Source organism: Nyctibius grandis, chromosome 5, assembly GCF_013368605.1.
Source record: "Nyctibius grandis isolate bNycGra1 chromosome 5, bNycGra1.pri, whole genome shotgun sequence".
NCBI classification, from domain to species: domain Eukaryota; kingdom Metazoa; phylum Chordata; class Aves; order Nyctibiiformes; family Nyctibiidae; genus Nyctibius; species Nyctibius grandis.
Genome location: NC_090662.1, coordinates 1,529,060 through 1,546,893, shown reverse-complemented (window position 1 = coordinate 1,546,893; position 17,834 = coordinate 1,529,060). Strand labels below are relative to the sequence as shown.

General features: G+C 48.6%; 1 protein-coding gene and 1 long non-coding RNA gene across 4 annotated transcripts in view; one reads left to right on the top strand and one right to left on the bottom strand.

Annotated features, from left to right (window-relative positions):
* Positions 1–10,011, bottom strand: part of NRF1 (nuclear respiratory factor 1) — a 90,358-nt gene extending 80,347 nt beyond the window's left edge. For 2 of the 3 annotated variants that reach the window (XM_068401405.1, XM_068401406.1), the window contains exon 1: positions 9,859–9,950. The gene's annotated coding sequence lies outside the window, so the exon portion shown is untranslated. Of the gene's footprint in view, positions 1–9,858 lie in introns of all 3 variants that reach the window. The other variant, XM_068401404.1, reaches the window with a different exon arrangement.
* Positions 9,757–15,246, top strand: LOC137663819 (uncharacterized). The gene is made up of 4 exons (XR_011048226.1): positions 9,757–9,845; positions 11,095–11,200; positions 12,990–13,065; positions 15,012–15,246. It is a non-coding gene; the product is annotated as an uncharacterized lncRNA (long non-coding RNA).
* The last annotated feature ends 2,588 nt before the right edge of the window (positions 15,247–17,834 follow it).

Here is a 17,834-nt window from a genome sequence, read left to right as displayed (position 1 = left end):
CAGAAGGACTCCACTTTTTTAGACTCTGCTGGTTTGGGGTTTTTTTTTCAAATTTTAAGCAACTCCCATAAGTTAAAAAAAAATAATAAGTACTACAGTGGACTCAATCCTCCCCATGAAGTCACCAAGAAAAAACATTAGCGCACATTCAGCGTTCAGAACCCACGGGAAGGGCACACCCGGCCCATGCCAACCGGCATAATCCAGAACTGGAAGTCAAACTACACCGTAAAATCATAAACCACGGGGTGGAATTCTCATTTCGCATTCCCATGCCTCTCCCCAGGCTCGGCAGGTTTCACATTAAGCATCTGGGGTGCGATACGCAGAGATGACTCTACCTGACCGGTATCCACCAGTAACACCCAGGGCAGAACCTTCTTCCCTAAAATTTTTTGCAGGATGTGTAGTCTGACACGAGTGTAGGAAACATACAGAATCACAGAATCAATCAGGTTGGAAGAGCCCTCTGGGATCATCGAGTCCAACCATTGCCCTGACACCACCATGGCAACTAGACCAGGGCACTAAGTGCCACGTCCAGTCTTTTCTTAAACCCCTCCAGAGATGGTGACTCCACCACCTCCCTGGGCAGCCCCTTCCAATGCCTAATGACCCTTGCTGAGAAGAAATGCTTCCTCTTGTCCAACCTGAACCTCCCCTGGCCAAGCTTGAGGCTGTGTCCTCTTGTCCTAGCGCTGGTTGCCTGGGAGAAGAGGCCGACTCCCACCCCGTTACAACCTCCCTTCAGGTAGTTGTAGACTGCACTAAGGTCACCTCTGAGCCTCCTCTTCTCCAGGCTAAACACCCCCAGCTCCCTCAGCCGTTCCTCGCAGGTCAGACCCTCCAGACCCTTCACCAGCTTGGTCGCCCTCCTCTGCACTCGCTCCAACACCTCAACATCTTTCTTGAAATGTGGGGCCCACAACTGGACACAGGATTCAAGGTGCGGCCTCACCAGTGCCGAGTACAGAGGGACGATCCCTTCCCCAGACCGGCTGGCTACACTATTCCTAATAGAGGCCAGGATGCCATTGGCCTTCTTGGCCACCTGGGCACACTGCTGGCTCATGTTTAGCCGGCTGTCGATCAGCACCCCCAGGTTTCTTTCCAACATAACATATGATAAATGGCATTCTCAAAGATAACACTCTGCCAATTTATAGAGTCTTTCATTCTATTTAAAGAATCACACAGAAATCCCAATTTCAAATTATTTTACTTTCTGGGCACAGCCCAGAAGTCATTTTAACAGCGTGACCTGACTTAGTCATCTCTAGTCGATACAGGTTTTTTAACGAACACGCAAAGTGGTCTTTTAAGAATTACTAACCCAATAAGCGCAACTGCTGAGCTGCTACTTGCTGATCGCCGACAGCATTCCTGGCACTGCACAACGGCACAGCCCTCGCCCCAACAGGATTACTGCCCAAAAGACAGAGCGCAGCCCTAGCTGGCTGCATTAAGGTGCAAATGTTCCCAGTTTTAATCCTCTTTTATCGAGAGAGGATTAGTGGTTATGCTGGACTACCACAGAAAAACATAATGGAAGCGTGTTTTACCGAGGGATTCGAGCGAGAAGGTGGCGATGTGACACACCACGGCCTCATCTAAACCAAGACTCGAGAGGTGCCAAGTACCATGTTAAGCGTAACGTCCAGCATGGATGATGCTCCCCCCTCTCGCCAGGGGAGGTTCAGGTTGGACATTAGGAAGCATTTCTTCTCAGCAAGGGTCATTAGCCAGTGGAAGGGGCTGCCCAGGAAGGTGGTGGAGTCACCATCTCTGGAGGGGTTTAAGAAAAGCCTGGACATGGCACTTAGTGCCCTGGTCTAGTTGCCATGGTGGTGTCAGGGCAATGGTTGCACTCGATGATCCCAGAGGGCTCTTCCAACCTGGTTGATTCTGTGATTCTGTGATATCCCATCTTCAACCTTGGTCAGATGGATCACCTCAAGGACTTGGTCCTCACAACGCTTTAATTCAACTGGATTAGCATATGGTAAAGGCAGACAACACAGCCCTAACCACATTTAATTATCTAACTTCCACCCTAAAATGGCAAGCCTGGCCCACCCCTAGTTGATGGTTCTGTTAATGATGCAGTCTTCAGGGAGATACTTAATACGGTATGGTTGATCCTAAACCCAAAATGAGTTCCACCAGTATGACTGGAGCTGGTTTTAGGAGGGGTGGTGCCACCTTAGCTGGATGAGGAAGGGCACAGGTATTCAACTTGTGTGCGTAGAAGGTCCGAGGCAACGAAGCAGTGATGATGAAACATCAGATGAAAAACCCACCATCACACCTCTCTCTCCTCATGCAGTTTTATGCTTTTACCCTTTCAATTCATTCACTCTCCGATCCTGCAATACATACTGAAGCCCTCTATGTCGTGAGCAAACAAAAAGATCAGGAATCCAGGCTGTTCTGTCTTAAAAAAAAACCAAAACAAAACAACAACTAAATCCTGTAGGGAAAACACAGACTACGACAGCATTTGTTTTCAAGATCTTATTCTACCCAAGTTTTTTCCTACAGCTGTTTAAGAGGCGAGGTTGTGCAGTCACAAGTCTGCAGACAGCCTTTGATGTCAACTACCATATCTGCATTCACAGGGGGAAGAATTTGGGGATTCTCCTCCAGGCTCACAAAAACAGGCATTTTGGGTTACCCTGCGGTGCCCTTTAGGGCATCTGAGGTGACAGAGGACAGCGAGGCTCAGTTTTGTGCCAGTAAAAACTGGGATACCTCCTCCCCTTAGCACCTGGAACTGGGAATAAGGAAAGGACAGGTTCCCTCCCAACGCTTTCCTGTGGTTCAAGAACACCTCTGCTCACCTGCCCTGCAAAAGACCGCAGATGAGGAGGAAAAACTCCTGGAAACTAATGAGCAAAGACCCTGAAGAGGAGAAGTGTCACCTCTGTAAAAAAAGCACCAAGCACGCGAGAAAACCCAGCGCTTGTTACATCTGCAGCTGCGTATTGTGCAGGATTAAGATTTGTGTTTTCTGGGAAAAAAAAAAGTGCATCTACAGCCCAACCAGATCAAAGAGATTTGTCTGTGAGTTATTTAAGTCTTAAGTACCTGCACCCTGGATTTAAATGCTGGTTCAAACATTCTCTCTAGTATTGACAAAGAGCCTGTTGTCCAGGCCACCGTGCTCTCCAAGCATCCTGCTTCATACTCAGCTGCCTTCCTCACAGGCAAAACTAAACACTCAAGCCCCAAGCCATGTGTTAAAGACGAAGCAGGGTTATAACCATCACACACACACGAGTACAGCCGCTAATACTCTTCTTACTAAGCACAGTTATTTCCTTCTGTCTTAGTTTGGGAAGGGGAGTGGGGCCGTATGGCTTACAGGAGTACGACTCCACCACAATCTCAAACTTCTCACACAAGTGGACAACATCCAAGACTGAGCTGTTGTGGTTTTCCAGTCCTGACCCACCTTAAGTGGGGCTTTTCCTGCTTTGAATACACAGCAAGCTATGCAAATCCCACGGGAATTCAAGTTTTCAGAGTGCCTGCAATGCACAACCACGATTGTACACTGAAAAAGGACCATGAATTTTTATTTGCTGCTGCATTTTGTACTTTAGATGTCTTTCACATTTCTTCACCACCACCTCCATCTACATATGCTTCTCGTTATCAGGGTTTAAGCATCACAGCTATCACAGGAACATAGACCATTTCCTTCTCGAGCAAGAGACGCAGTTTACTGATTTCCCTGCCAAGTGCCGTGAATACTCATGATGTAGAAATAATAAGCCTGAAAAAAACCCAACTTGCAACCAAAGCAACTATGGGAGGAGCTTCGAGTTAGCCAGCTCTTTCTAGGCAAGAAAGGCAGCAGCACTATTTGAAGTCGCTTCTCTTTCAAAATGGAAACCAGGAGTTAAAAGATTTTCTTTGTGCCCAAGAAAGCAGCAGCAGGAGACTCGAATGGTTGACACCAATAATAAACTTATGGGGAGAAGGATTAATTTACACATCATTCCTCTACAGAGGATGTTGTAAGGTAAATAAAGCATGTAGGCTCCAGGGGTGTGGTCTTGCAAGTATTTTTGACCCAGACTATGGGGAAGTTTTCCAAGCCTCGAAGTCATCCCCATTCGATTACTTTAATTAGATGGTTATGTAATAAACAGTGGGAGGGACTCGGGTTTTTTTGGACTGTATTTCTTGATCACACTGGTTACAAGCAAGAAGCATGCTCCGTAAGTCAAAAATATACTTTCATGTTTTTCTGCTTAGGTATTTGAAGTCAGGTGAATTTTGTAACAGTACTGAAAAAGTTGAGTTACCCTCCAAGCTGCCATCAGTCCGTAGCCTCTGAGCAATCCATTTATTACTTACAGTCAATACAGAGAGCACACAGAGCACATGGATAAAGTAATTCACACATCTGCTTGACACACAGCCTCACAGAGGCAGAAAGTAATCATCACCCAACAAAAATAAGGCAAGCAAGGAAGCAGAGGCTCAGAGCCCAGCACCAAGAGCAGAACACACCACACCATGCTCTGTACTGAGGGGTCTAGAGCACAAGTCTGATGAGGAGCGGCTGAGGGACCTGGGGGGGGTTTAGTCTGGAGAAAAGGAGGCTGAGGGGAGACCTTCTCGCTGTCTACAACTGCCTGAAAGGAGGGTGTAGCGAGGTGGGGGTTGGTCGCTTCTCCCAGGTAACAAGTGATAGGACGAGAGGAAACCGCCTCAAGTTGCACCAGGGGAGGTTTAGATTGGAGATCAGGGACAATTTCTTCACGGAAAGGGTTGTCAAGCACTGCCACAGGCTGCCCAGGGCAGTGGTGGAGTCCCCATCCCTGGGGGGATTTAAAAGCCGTGTAGATGTGGTGCTGAGGGACATGGGTTAGTGGTGGGCTGGGCAGTGCTTGGTTAATGGTTGGACTTGGTGATCTTAAAAGGTCTTCTTCAACCAGAACGATTCTACGATTCATTCTTCAGCACAAAACCAGGCTCCGTTACCCACTGAAAGCAGTATCGTCTCCAAGAAGGATGAAAAACAGGATGAAAAGGAGATGCTGGACTTCTCAATCCTACAGAGCCAACGCTCATATGGAACACACCTTCCATCATAAGTGTCTTACGAGTCTTTGTAGAGCTACATCTTTCTTAGAGAAGGAAAAAAAACCCCAACATGGTATTTCATTGACATCAAAATGTCAATGCACATCAGGATGCCTATCACTCTCCTACGTGCTCCACCAAATATAGCCTCCACCTCCCTATTTTCTATCTGTCAATAGAAGGGACGACTTCATGGAGTTTGGAAGGCGACTCATCCACAACAAAAGCAGACCAGCCTCAGAAAGAAGTCCTTCCCATACACCTAAACACATCAGGCGATCTCCAAAACAAAGTGGGCACGCAGCCTTGATTACTTGGCCATCCTCTCCCAGCTCCCCTCTTACTGACACTTCTGGTGAGAGCACAAGGTCTGCTCCTAGTTATAAACTGTACTATTCCCAAAAGGATAATGGGTTTCGATGCCTCCTAGCGAGTGGTGCCATTGCACAGGGAGGAATGACTCCAGCCACCCTTCCCAACGGGCCCATCTGACTGGCAACTGCTTCAGCCCCACTACTTTTTTTGGGACAAAGCAAGGGCAACAGGGCCAAAATCACCAAAACACCACAACTATCGAACCTCGTTGCAATTGCTGCGGTGGATACAGAATATATGTGAATTCTTTCCAAAGCAGGATGGTGCCTGGATGGTCCAGGGTTAGCCTGGATGGGTGAGAGGTTCTCACCACCCACTGTACAAAGCCTGCACAACTCTGTACCTTAAAACCTTTCTCCACACTCCACTGCTAATGGTACAGCCCTTATATTGAGTCACCATCTCTGGATGTGTTTAAAAAAAGCCTGGCCATGGCACTTAGTGCCATGGTCTAGTTGCCATGGTGGTGTCAGGGCAATGGTTGGACTCGATGATCCCAGAGGGCTCTTCCAACCTGATTGATTCTGGGATTCTGTGAGTTTCCGATGGAAGCTTAAGTTTCAGGCGGAAAAAAAAGAGAAGATGCTAGTAATGTTCAGCATTTTATGATTTGCAATACTTGAAAAACAGAGGGGTTTGCTAGGATATTTTTACCTGGTTTAGATTCGCACTCAAAACAAGCTGATGAAGAGATTCGCAATAGCTGACACGCAAATTCGCTCACTAAAGCAAGTGATAAACAGATCGGGGCAGGGGCACGTATCTGCATTCAACAGTGGGAATGTGAGAAACCATTAAACTGACCCTCTAACAACTGCATTCAAAACCGTAAGAGGACGGATTACCTTTAAACACAAACATTGCCCCAGTACCCAGAGATCGTGCTAGACTACGTGCCACTTGACTCCTTCATACAGAGGGTCTTCAGTGGTTCATGAGACTCTCAGCAGGACGAGTCTTACTGAAGATCCAGAAGAGCTCTGAATCTCGTGTGAAAACTAAACTAAGTGGGAACTTTTATCCTTAATTTTGATTTACAACTGGCTGTAGCCAGTCCTAATTTTAGACAAGCACGCTTAACAAATGGCTACGTATCAGAGAGCTAATGAAGTTCACTAGAGGAGAGCCACGCGAGTTACAAGAATGTGCTTCAAGTGCCACCTCAGCACCATTTTCCATCCTTCTACTACTTTTACTGGGTAGTAGTTACAGTAAGATCCCCATCATGCAGCAGAAGTTATATAAAAAGGCCAAGGGGTGTATTTTAAATTATTTTATTAAATAACTCAAGCATTGGGTAACCAGTAATACAAAAACATCACCTATATTTTTTCCCTATGGATCTACTTCAGAAACAGCGGTAAGAAAGATAAAGTCCAAAGCTAAATTTTACAGTTCTTGCACTGAGAATCATCAACACAAGCTGATTTCTACTGACAGCACGCAATGCTCTTATGGATGAAAGTCTGTATTAAATTTTCTTAGTAAAAACAATACAGGGGCACGGCAGTCACTGCACTCTGCTTCCTTCCTAGAGGATACTTTTCCAGATCATAGGAGGGCAAGGCAAAAAAAATAATAATTCCCAAAGCCTTCAAGAGACTGAGAAGCTATATGGAAATCTCCCTCAGTTGGTAGATGAAGAGCAGGTGGAAGCAGAAATGGAAATATTCCCAGAGCATGTACATGCACATGGCAGCAGAAGTTTGACATGATGTAGCCTAGAAGCGAGATTTACAACAAAGACAGCCCCAGTGCTCCCAACCTGGGCTCCTGCAGTCATTTGTGGTTCTTTATTTTCACTTACGAGGCTGAAATCTTCCAGGCTTGAGCTTGCCAGGAGTGAAACTGGCTGGTTTAAGTCTAAGAAAAGATGATTCAGGCTCCTGAGCGACAGAAAAATTATGAAATTCCAACACCTGAAGTAGTCCTCACGCCAAAATACCTGCAGTCTGCAAGCTGACATCTGCGCAGCCGACCAGTCATGGGGCTTTTGTCCAGGGAAGTTGAGACAATTAAGTGAAGTGCAAAATTACAGCGTGCAAAACCCCTGTGTGGCCACCCTTACTCAGAAGCAAAGTGGCCTTTGCTCACCGTAGCTTAATCCTCTGTGAACAAGTTTATGCCACATATTTTCCCGATGGAGCTACAGAGAAGGGCAACTTCCAACTGACAGGGCACACGCTAAGGACTCTCGCTGGCACAGCTGGTTTTTGCCAGGATGGTTTATTTGTTTTTCTGGCACAGCTGGGATGGCCCAGGCCACATCCACAACATAAGCTTGTGTCAGGATAACTTACACGCTCGTTACACAGAGCACAGCCAGGCTGAGTTACCTCTAAAAGAGCATCCGTGCAGCACAGCAGGTACGAAACAAAACGCCACGAGTTACTGGGGTCCACAGAAAGATTTTGGTTCAGCAAGAAGGCAGTGCTTTCACTGCTCCACGCCAAAAATCACATTGCCTACACACGCGTGAACGCTGCCTCTATCCAGGCTGCCAACGAGCGACGCTTTACAAGCCCCGTGCTTCATTCCACCTATGTAACGTGAACGTTCAGCAGGCCACACACTGGGTAAAGCGCAGCTGCTATTGCGGTACGTGAAGTTGTAAGAACTGCATAAAACACGTACTGGACGAGGCAGAGGGTTCCCCGGCTTGCTGTATTTATGGCCTGTGTGTAGAGCCCATGCCTTGTCCATCGTAAAGCCTGACATAAATGACGTGAGACTTCTGAAAAACAACTGCGATACAATAAAATACAAGAAAAACCAACTGCGACACTCTGTAAAATAGTAAACACGTGTAGAAAATTACATGAGCACATGAGATTATTTAATTAAACACTACAACACTTATCCACAACGACCAAGATTTAAAAAGTTAATATAATCCTGACCTCTCCAAAGTTACCATAATCGTATACTTCCTCTTTCCCCCTCAATGAAAAAAAATTGCTGCTCCCAGTTTTACCATAGGCATGAAAATCTAAATTAAAAAGATGAACAGTTTCTCTCTCATCTATTTCCCCAACAGCAGAGCATTAAAAGTTCAATACAACAGGTTTTAAAATGAGCAACCGTGATGCAGATGAACCGAAAGACAAGGTAACGCTACTGCTAAAGTAAGGATGAACACAAGTTGCCATGATGTCACGAACGAAACTGAAAAATAACAACTCCACGCAGCCACCACAACACTGAGAATACTCTCACCATGTCCAGGACACGGGAAAAGGGTCTAAAACAGTGCCTGGACAGCAACAAGGCTAACGCATGAGAGACAAAAACCAGCACAGTAATGCCCTTCCTAAGATAAAAATCCTGAATTCTGGAAATAACGAAGATGGTTCCAGTGGAGGGGAAAAAACATTAAGCAGAGACCCAAATCTTCAAGAGGTTTGCAGAAAACATCTCCCCACACTATGGAAATTATCTGTAGCTGCAAGAAAGCTAAAACTTAGTAACCTCACACATATGAAGACTTTTGAGATGAGTATTTCTACCTCGTAATTATTATTTACACTAACAAGGTCCTGAGCACCTCAGTCATGAACCAGGTCTCTCCTGAGCCAGACGTTGTATAACCCAAGAACAAAGAGACGCGATTTATACCCCCTTTTTGGGCATATTAGAGGGGAAAAAAAAAAATTCTGCTTGCATGATTAACAGCATTTAAATTCGCTGCCCCCCAGCAGCAGCCCTGCTCCCCAAGTCATGTACAAAAGGGCAGCGCCAGCCCAGGACGCTGCCACAAGGCATCCATTTGCAGTCAGAAAAATAAAAAGGAAAAAAAAAAATAAAAGGAGAAAAAAAAAAAAAGGAGGATAAAAAGGGTGAAAGAAAATAAAAGGGAAAAGGCCGGAGAAGAACAGCCCCGCAAATGGCTGCAGCCGCGACCCAACTTCCCTCCCCGGAGCGGGACGGGCTCACAGCGGGGCCGGCGCAACCTGCTCCCGCAGCCCGCAACACCCGCCTCGGCCAGACGCGTGGGCCCAGCCCGGGCCCGCACCCGCCCTCCCCTTCCCTCCCTCCCGCCGCCGCCGCCGCCCCGCTGCCCCCCCGGAGGGGGGCGCTCGGTCCCCCCCGGCTTCCCCGGGCCGCGGCCGGGAAAGGCCCCCGGCGCCCCGCAGGCCCCGCGGCCGCCGCCCCGCCGCCAGCACCCCCCCTCCGGCGGCCGGGCGGGAGCGGCCCGCGGCCCGCCACGGCGCCGCGCTCCCCCCGTCCCCCGACGGGGCCTAGCGCGGCCTAGGCGGCCCCGCGGCGGCGCTGAGGGGAGGCGCGGGCGCCGGAGCCGGGGGTGCCTGGGCGGCCGGCGGGGGCCCCCGCGTTGCTGCGGCTGCGCCGGGCTGGAGGAGCTGGGAGATTGCGCGGTAGGACACTCACCTCAGAGCGGCTGCGCTGCGGCGGGCCTGCGCCGTGGAGCCTCTGCCGGGCGGCGGCCGGGGAGGGAGCCGAGCGGGGACGCGGCGCGGCTCGCCCTGAGCCGCCGCAATGGCGAGCGGGAGAGGCGGGGACCGGCGGCGGCGGCGGCGGCGGGAGGAGGCCGGGGGGGAGAGCGAGAGAGGGGGGGAGGAGGAGGAGGAGGACGTATGGCGTCATAGCCCGGCGCCGCCGCCATGATGAGGAGGGCGACGGCCGCGCCGGGCGCGGGGGCGGCGGCGCCATGTGCGGGAGGTCGGGGCGGCGGAGGGGGCGAGGGAGGAGGTGGCGGGGAGCGGGTGGGCACCGGCGCCATGTTGGGGAGGTCGCGGGGCTTGTGCCCCGCGGGCAGTGGGGGTGCGGGGGGGGGGCGAGGGGGTGCCGGCGCCATCTTGGGGAGGTCGGGCCTGTTCTCCCCCTCAGCGAGGAGGTGCGAAGGGGCGGCGGGCGGGAGAGCCGCTGAGGAGGCGGGGGGCTGCGCTGGACCTGGCCCCTCAGCCAAGCGGGGTGCGGTCCCGATCGCGTTTTTTTGTGGAAAAACAAATTAAAATTGTGGATTAAAACCATCGCAGCCTGCTGCTGGGCTGTGGCCTGAGTGCACACCGCCCTAGTGGTTTTGGGGTAGGGGAAACCATATTGCTGAGCTAATCTGGTGTTTAAATAAAAAAAAAAGATGAAAATAACACGTCAGGAGGCCGGCGGGGTGTGCGAGAGGCCATCTGTAGCTGTAAATCTTTGCCCGCTCCTGGCCAGCTGAAAGCAGCTGTGGCTGCTGTGCTGGAGCTGCTCTGAAACGCAGCTTGGTCTCGCGCCAAGGGGACGGGTGTCCCTTCTGCGCGTAAGAAAACAGCATTACCAGGCTGACCGCCCGCTTTCTGCCCTGAACATGAACATATTCCACAAAGCTTCTTGCTTCCGCTGCTGCCCAGTGGGTATCGATGAACTGAACTCAGCTTTAGCCCCGCTAATTACCCTTCCCGCTAGATGGAAGATAACGATGTCTTGTGTTATCGTTTAGAGCTCAGAGACACCAATTAGGATCGCGGCCTTGTTCTGGGGGAAGGCGTTCACGTTTGAAGGCTGTCGCTGTCCCCAAGCAGCCTGGAAGGAACCTGAAATATAAAGGAGAAGGATTTAAAATACAGAGGGAGAAGGAGATGAGTGAAATAATAAAAATGGGTATAAATCTGTGTTTTGTAGGAGGGAGTCTTAAGATGGGACTTGACATCTGACACACTGAAGCTGTCAAATTTAAGAAGTTTTCCCCACACATAAAGAATGGCATGGAAAAATACAATGACAACAGGTACTAGGAGAAGAGTTAACAGAAGCTGGTGAAGAGCAGCCTGGAAAGCAAAATATTTTCAGTAATATTCCTTCGTTAAGGATCTTACGTGTTTATTATGCACTCTGTGCTAGAGATCTAGCCACCCTTGACAGGGTGGTGTCAGGGCAACGGTTGGACTCAATGATCCCTGAGGTCTCTTCCAACCTGGTTGATTCTGTGATCTGGCAGATCAAAAATTCAGTAGACTTTTTGTATTCGAGTAATCATAATTTTATTTTTGTTGGCGTAAAATTTGTTTCATTGCAGGGCATCAGCCTACCATCTGAACCTCTTTCATGGGTATGTCATTGTAGTAAAAATGATAAAATTTTTGTCACTGTACTAATAACTGCTACTGGGATTTTACAAGTTTCCTTGAAGCATGCAGTACCAGTCCCTGTAAAAGGGGATGCATCCTACGTGCCTGCCAGCTCACAGCACTCTGCAAATTTACTGATAGTCAGGCAGAAAATACAGAAATAACTTCATCTGATAGGTGGAATGAAACACGGCCACCAATTTTTTTCTATTTACAAATAGAATAAAGCAATAGTAGGTGACTTCTTAGGGCAGGAAGTGATGGCCATACAATACCTATCTGAAGATGCAACAATATGGAAAGCATGGTATAGAAAACAAATGCTGACTGGTGTGGCTCTTCTGCAGAGCCACATGAGGCGATTGGCATGCAGGTCAGGTCAACTCGGGATCCACTGTCCACTCTGCAGAGTCACACTCCAGTTGTCACTTCCACAGCGCCCCTGCATTTTTTTGTGATCTTTACTACCATGTGCACGCCCTCACAGCATGTTGTGGGGAAAATAACACCTCTGCTTTTCATGTGAATGTCATCTCAGCCCATAGATTCAGTCGCTCTGAGTTTTGGATGCTCTGGATTTCTCTCATTGGCCTCCCGTAGGTACGAAACATGGATCTGGGCCAAATGATGACTTATGCCAGTTGCTGAGATGAACATAACTTTTGCTGCAGAGCCGTGAAGGTGTTTTGGCTGGGTCTTGCTGCTCAGTGAAGACAGGGCAGTGCCTTGCCAACGCAGGCTGACATGTGGAGGCAGCTGATGCGGACTGTAACAGCAGTGGAATTCCCTTGTGCTAATCAGTAGTTTTGGAGCAGGGCCACAAGCACAGAGACCTGGGTCTGTGCCACCCAGCAGGCCCGGTATAACCCACAGTGACCCAGAATCTCCACAGGAGGAAGGTCACTTGTGGTGCATCACAGGAAGGCAGATTTCAATGAGCCACCAAGAAAATTTTATAATGGTAGGATGTGATATTACTGGAAGAGCTTTGGGACACTCTCGAGTCTCCCCTGTTGGAGGTTTTAAGAACAGGTTAGACTAAATACCACTGAGGAATGCTGTAGGTAGAGTTGCTCCTGCCTCAGGGAGAGGGATGGATGACGTCTCAGGGTCCCATCCAGGTGCATATTTTCGAGGCCACATGTTGCTAATGGGTTTGGAATGAGCAGAGCAACCCATGGGCTTGTGAAAGTGCACATTTATGAGTCAGTGGCTGTTGAGTGTGCTATGACTGGGGCTGGCACACGTGCTCATTTTTTTTCCACCCCTCTCAAAGTGCTCCTAGTTATGTGAAGAGTGCACACAGGACCAAAGCCTCTTGACAGGGAACAGCATGGATGTTCATTTGGGATGTACCAGAAAGGTCCTCCAGAGAGGCAACATTTCCCAGTATTAACAAACTAACTCTTTCTCTTTGTAAAAACTGAACATCAGCGCATGTCTCCCCAGGTCCTCATGGAGATCCAGACTGTGTGGTGTCATAGACCCATAATCCTACTTGAAAAGGGTTTGGAAAAGACTAAGTGTGAGTACAAATGTACATTTGGCCAGCAGAAGGGTGGGGAGCCTGGCTTGCACACCCATGGGAATGCTAGGGGCTGGTTAGGACGTGCTGTATCCAGCATAGAGGGAAAGATGGGGGAGGGCCAATGGTGCACGGTGGGGAAAGGGAGCTCTGGTGACAGGGCAGGCCCACAAAGGTTTCTCTGTCCACATCCTAGGTCTGGGAATAGAAAATGTGGAAGGGATAATGTGAGGACAATGTTATCAAGTTACCAGCTGGATGTGTTGGCTCAGGTGCTGCGAGGCTGTGGGAGCGAGGTCAGAAGACTGTGCACAGGCTGTTTCAGCAGATCACCTCGTCTTTGGTTGGTGACTTCTGGGACAGAACAAGAAAACAGATGAGTAACAAGGAAGGATTGCCTAGGGAAAGATGCACAGGAAAGCGTGAGGGGAACGGGAGCGCCAGGGCCCATTAGCTGGCGCTGCTTTGTAGCATGGCTGGGTTCTTACCAGCAGTGGAGGTGGCTTTTGGGCTTTGGCCAACAGCCTCAGATAGGTTTGGCCTGAAAGTGCCACCAGCCTTGGGTCACAGATTTTGCATGTTTTCAGGTGCCACGGTAGGGTCTTTGCACAAATAAGAGCCGTAGGTGAAGAGCCCTAGCTCCAGTGAAGACTTTTCTTCTGTGGGAGCATGGCTGCATTACAACCAGAAGGTTTGCAAGTGTGAAAAAGTCCTACTGACTTCTAGGGACCACAAACAGATTATGTTTTTGTAAGGGGATGAGACACATGCCCTTGCTGGTGTATTTAGCACACCTCATACACCAGGTCAATCCAGCACATTGCTCCTAACAGCTAAGCCAATGTGGGCAGGAGGGTGATTTCTCCAAAAGGTGTTTCAGAGACACAGGTGTAGCTTTAGGACTTCCTGAACACACCGACTCTTGCTTATTTTATGACAAGAGACATTACAACAAACAAGAATCTTACTTTCCTGGGTTTATATGGGAAGGCTGATCTCTGGTGTGCTGGAGATGAAGAAGCTGCACGTGGTCGTGCAGCAGAAGACACGTTCCTGGCAGCAATTCTCTTCAGGGTCTGCTTGCCACAAAATGTCCCAACCGCCTCAGAGTTAAAACATCTGCTGCCTCTTGGCACTTCTTGGCTGCCTGTGCTTGCAAGTGATGGAAGAGGTGGAATCCCAGCGCTTGGCATCTTATATCATCAGAGGAGAAAAAGGGGATGGGTCTTTTTTCTTTCATGTGGAGCTTTTATTCTCATCTTAAGCCCCCAGAAAAGTAACTGATTCACCCACTACGCTGTAAACAAAACACCCTGATTTAGCAGAATTAACTGAGCAGTTTTCAAACGTTCACAGTGCAGGCTGAAGGGGAAGACTACAGGCACAGCTGCTTGGCCTTTTCCTTCTCTCACTCTTTTTCAGATTAAAAAAATTGCATCCATTGCTTTCCTTTAATGTGAGTCTTTGCAACAGTGATTGTTCACTAATGTGCAATAAAGCAGATTTGCACGGCTCGTAAAGAGCCGGGCTGGTTTTCATTACTCTAGGGAGAATGTTGATAGTGCAATGAGTTTGTTATAAGTAGCCTTGATTGGGCTCTGGCTGTCACAGCTTGTCTGGAGCCAGATTAGACCAAAGCCGAGTCTGAGTTTTGGGAAGATTCCTGTGATGAAAAGCTCTGTTATAGTTTGTGTAGTCACCAAAATCTACACAGGTGCAATCACACTGGAGAGCTGCTACTGGTAGGATACTGGATTCCTGCAGCATCCCCCAGAGCCTGTCAAGGCTCTGAAATACAGATTTCTGGTCATTCCTTTGAATATCCTCCTTCCCATAGAATTGCAGTTCTTCAAGCTTCTTATTATGTAACATATTTGTTCTCTTTCCCAGATTGCCAGTACCTCTGTGAAAAAGATAAGTCCAGAGCTTTTTTTTCTCTATTTCAGGTTCAGCATCACAAGAGCCATCTCAAGACCAGAGTTTCCAGTATGGCCTCTCTGCGCTATGATGACATAACTGACTGCCTTTTTTGTAGCTCTTTGGCATCACCACCCAGAGCCAGTGAAAAACCGTGGTATGGGAAGCAACCAGGCAGTCAACAGTTGTCGTGGAACACAGCCCCAAGATCCTGCCACCAATTTGTCACAGAGGAATGTTTAGATAAAAGTGTGACTTAACAGAGTTTGATGGCAAGGTTCACTCTGTTACTTACTACATGGAGGAAACATATAGAGGGAAAATCGGGTTAGAATCACACCTGATTCTCTATGTGACTTAGCTAAAGTTTCATTGTGCTTATTCCCACTTCACTTAGCTTCCATCTGGGCACCAGGTGTTAGTTCACTCTGAAGTTCGAACCCGAGGTTTCTTGAAGCAGACTCTCAGGCATCGGATTTTATAAAATAAGTTATTTAAGAGTGGTACAGCAGCATGGTCAGCTCATGTCTCTGGAGAAGGGCTCAAAAAAGGCAGGGCGGGGAGGTGGCAAAGAAATCCCTGGGCAATTATACCCTGACAGACTATTCACCCATCTCTCATGTGATGGTTTAGTCCACTAGTAAAATCTGGGGCTGGGGTCATCTTCTTCCTCACTGGATTCAGTCAGTGTCTTCAGACAGGCCGTTATTTTGTCTAGTTGCAGCTGCTGTGGATGGTTTGTAGACTTGAAGCCTCTATATCTTCTGATTTACGCTGGCTCGGGAGGCCCTGTTGTGACTAAGTAGGTACACGTTCAGTAAACCTCAGTGGAAATGTACAGCTTGCGGCCTGAGGCTTCAGCAAATCCAGCTACTCGTGATCTGTAAGTAAGGCTGAGCAAACAGCGTGCTAAATCACACAGCCTTATAACTCTTAAGTGATTCATTCTATTGAAAACTTACTTATTTAAGCTAAATAACTAATATCTCTTAACGTTGAGCAGTGTCCCCGCTAAAGGGGAGTGTTGCCTGGTGTTCAGTCCCGTTACCATCCAAGGAGAATTCACATTGGGCTCATCCAGCGATCTGTCATTGGTAAAAGATCTCGTTGCTTTGAGGAGCAGCCTTGAGAGGCGTCCCAGCTCAAGGGGAGATCATGGCCACGCAGCCACCCTGCCTGCCAGGGCGAGCTCAAAGATGGCTCACTGAGGCCGTCGTATTTATGGGGTAAAGTGGTTGGCTCGTAGTCAAATTGCATGCAGGGGGAGAGGTACGCACGAGGCTCCTTGTACCCACAACTCATCGGTGTTCACTGTGTTGCTTTGCTGCTTTATGTGTTTCCTGGAGGAGTTCTTGGCCCAGCTCTGGCTCAGGCCTTTACCTCCTTTGGAGCCTGAACCAAACTGACTCATCATCATAGAATCACAGACTGGTTTGGGTTGGGAGGGACCTTAAAGATCATCTAGTTCCAACCCCCTGCCACAGGCAGGGACACCTTTCCTCTAGACCAGGGTGCTCTGGCTCATCGCAGCTCCCTGTGGATGCCTGTTTGGTTGTTTTTCTGCTGGTCTGGTTAAGGGAGGGGGACGAGTACATCTGTCACAACCATTAATTGCAACTAGAAACCGAAAGCAGTCTGGATTTTGGGCTTGCCCCGCAGCAGCCAGGCTCTTCACTGCTTCTCATAGCTAGTGATTAATTGTTTCTATTCTGCCAGTACCCAGAGTATTTAGAAATAAAAGACGGCAGTGCTGGATGAGTGCCATTCCCTCATCTCTGTGAAACAGCAGCAATAGTAACAACAACAGAGGGAAAGGCATGTAAGAGCCCACTTAGGCTATTATGTACAGCTTTTCAGTGCCCATTGCAATGTTCCTTGCAGCTAAGCACCAAACTGTAATAGATTTTACACCAAAAACAGTTAATGGAGAGACAAAGATGAGACTGTAAAAAAAGGGCAGAAATGAGCTGGGAACTTGTTGGCAGGAAGGCTTTCCTCTCCCATCCCCACGTTTTGCCTGAAGCTGATTTTCAAACACGCTGGTGATGATTTTTTTTTTTTAAATCACAGAATCAATGAGGTTGGAAGAGCCCTCTGGGATCATTGAGTCCAACCATTGCCCTGACACCACCACGTCAACTAGACCATGGCACTAAGTGCCATGTCCAGTCTTTTCTTAAACCCCTCCAGAGATGGTGACTCCACCACCTCCCTGGGCAGCCCCTTCCAATGGCTAATGACCCTTGCTGAGAAGAAAGACCCCTTCTGAGAAGAAAAATCGGTTCTTAGGACAGCGGTAGCCTGCTTGGGACTCATGTATCTAATTTCTGTGCTGAGCCTTGCCCTTTACCAGCACTGTGCTGCTGCTCGAGCACCTGATAATCCCAGTCCTCGATTGTGGGACAGAGCTGGCAGGGGCAGCTGTGACCAGCACTGCTCCAGTGAGCTTGGGAGCCCAGTCCCAGGGTGACACCTCCTTAGAGTGGCTGCTGTCTTCCTAACGTGGGCTGTAGCATATAGTGCTTCCAAACAACGTGTTGCTGCAATGCCTTTTGTACAGGGCTGCAAATCTGCTCTTTGTGAGGTACTTCTTCAGGTCCAGTCTGCTTTTCTTAGGGAAATCAATTCCCCAAGTAGTCACTGAAGACCGATTACACCGAGCTGGATGTTTATGATTTGCTTTTCTTCATTACTGAAGGCAATTTCGCCTAAACTGCGTACAGGCAAGGTGGTTTTCCCCTGGCTGAACACAATTACCCCTGGCTATTATTAGCAGGGCTGAGTTTACAACTGTGCAGGAGCGATAAGCTCAAGACGACTGTGCTTCCTCTCCCAGGCTGTCTAGCTCTGCT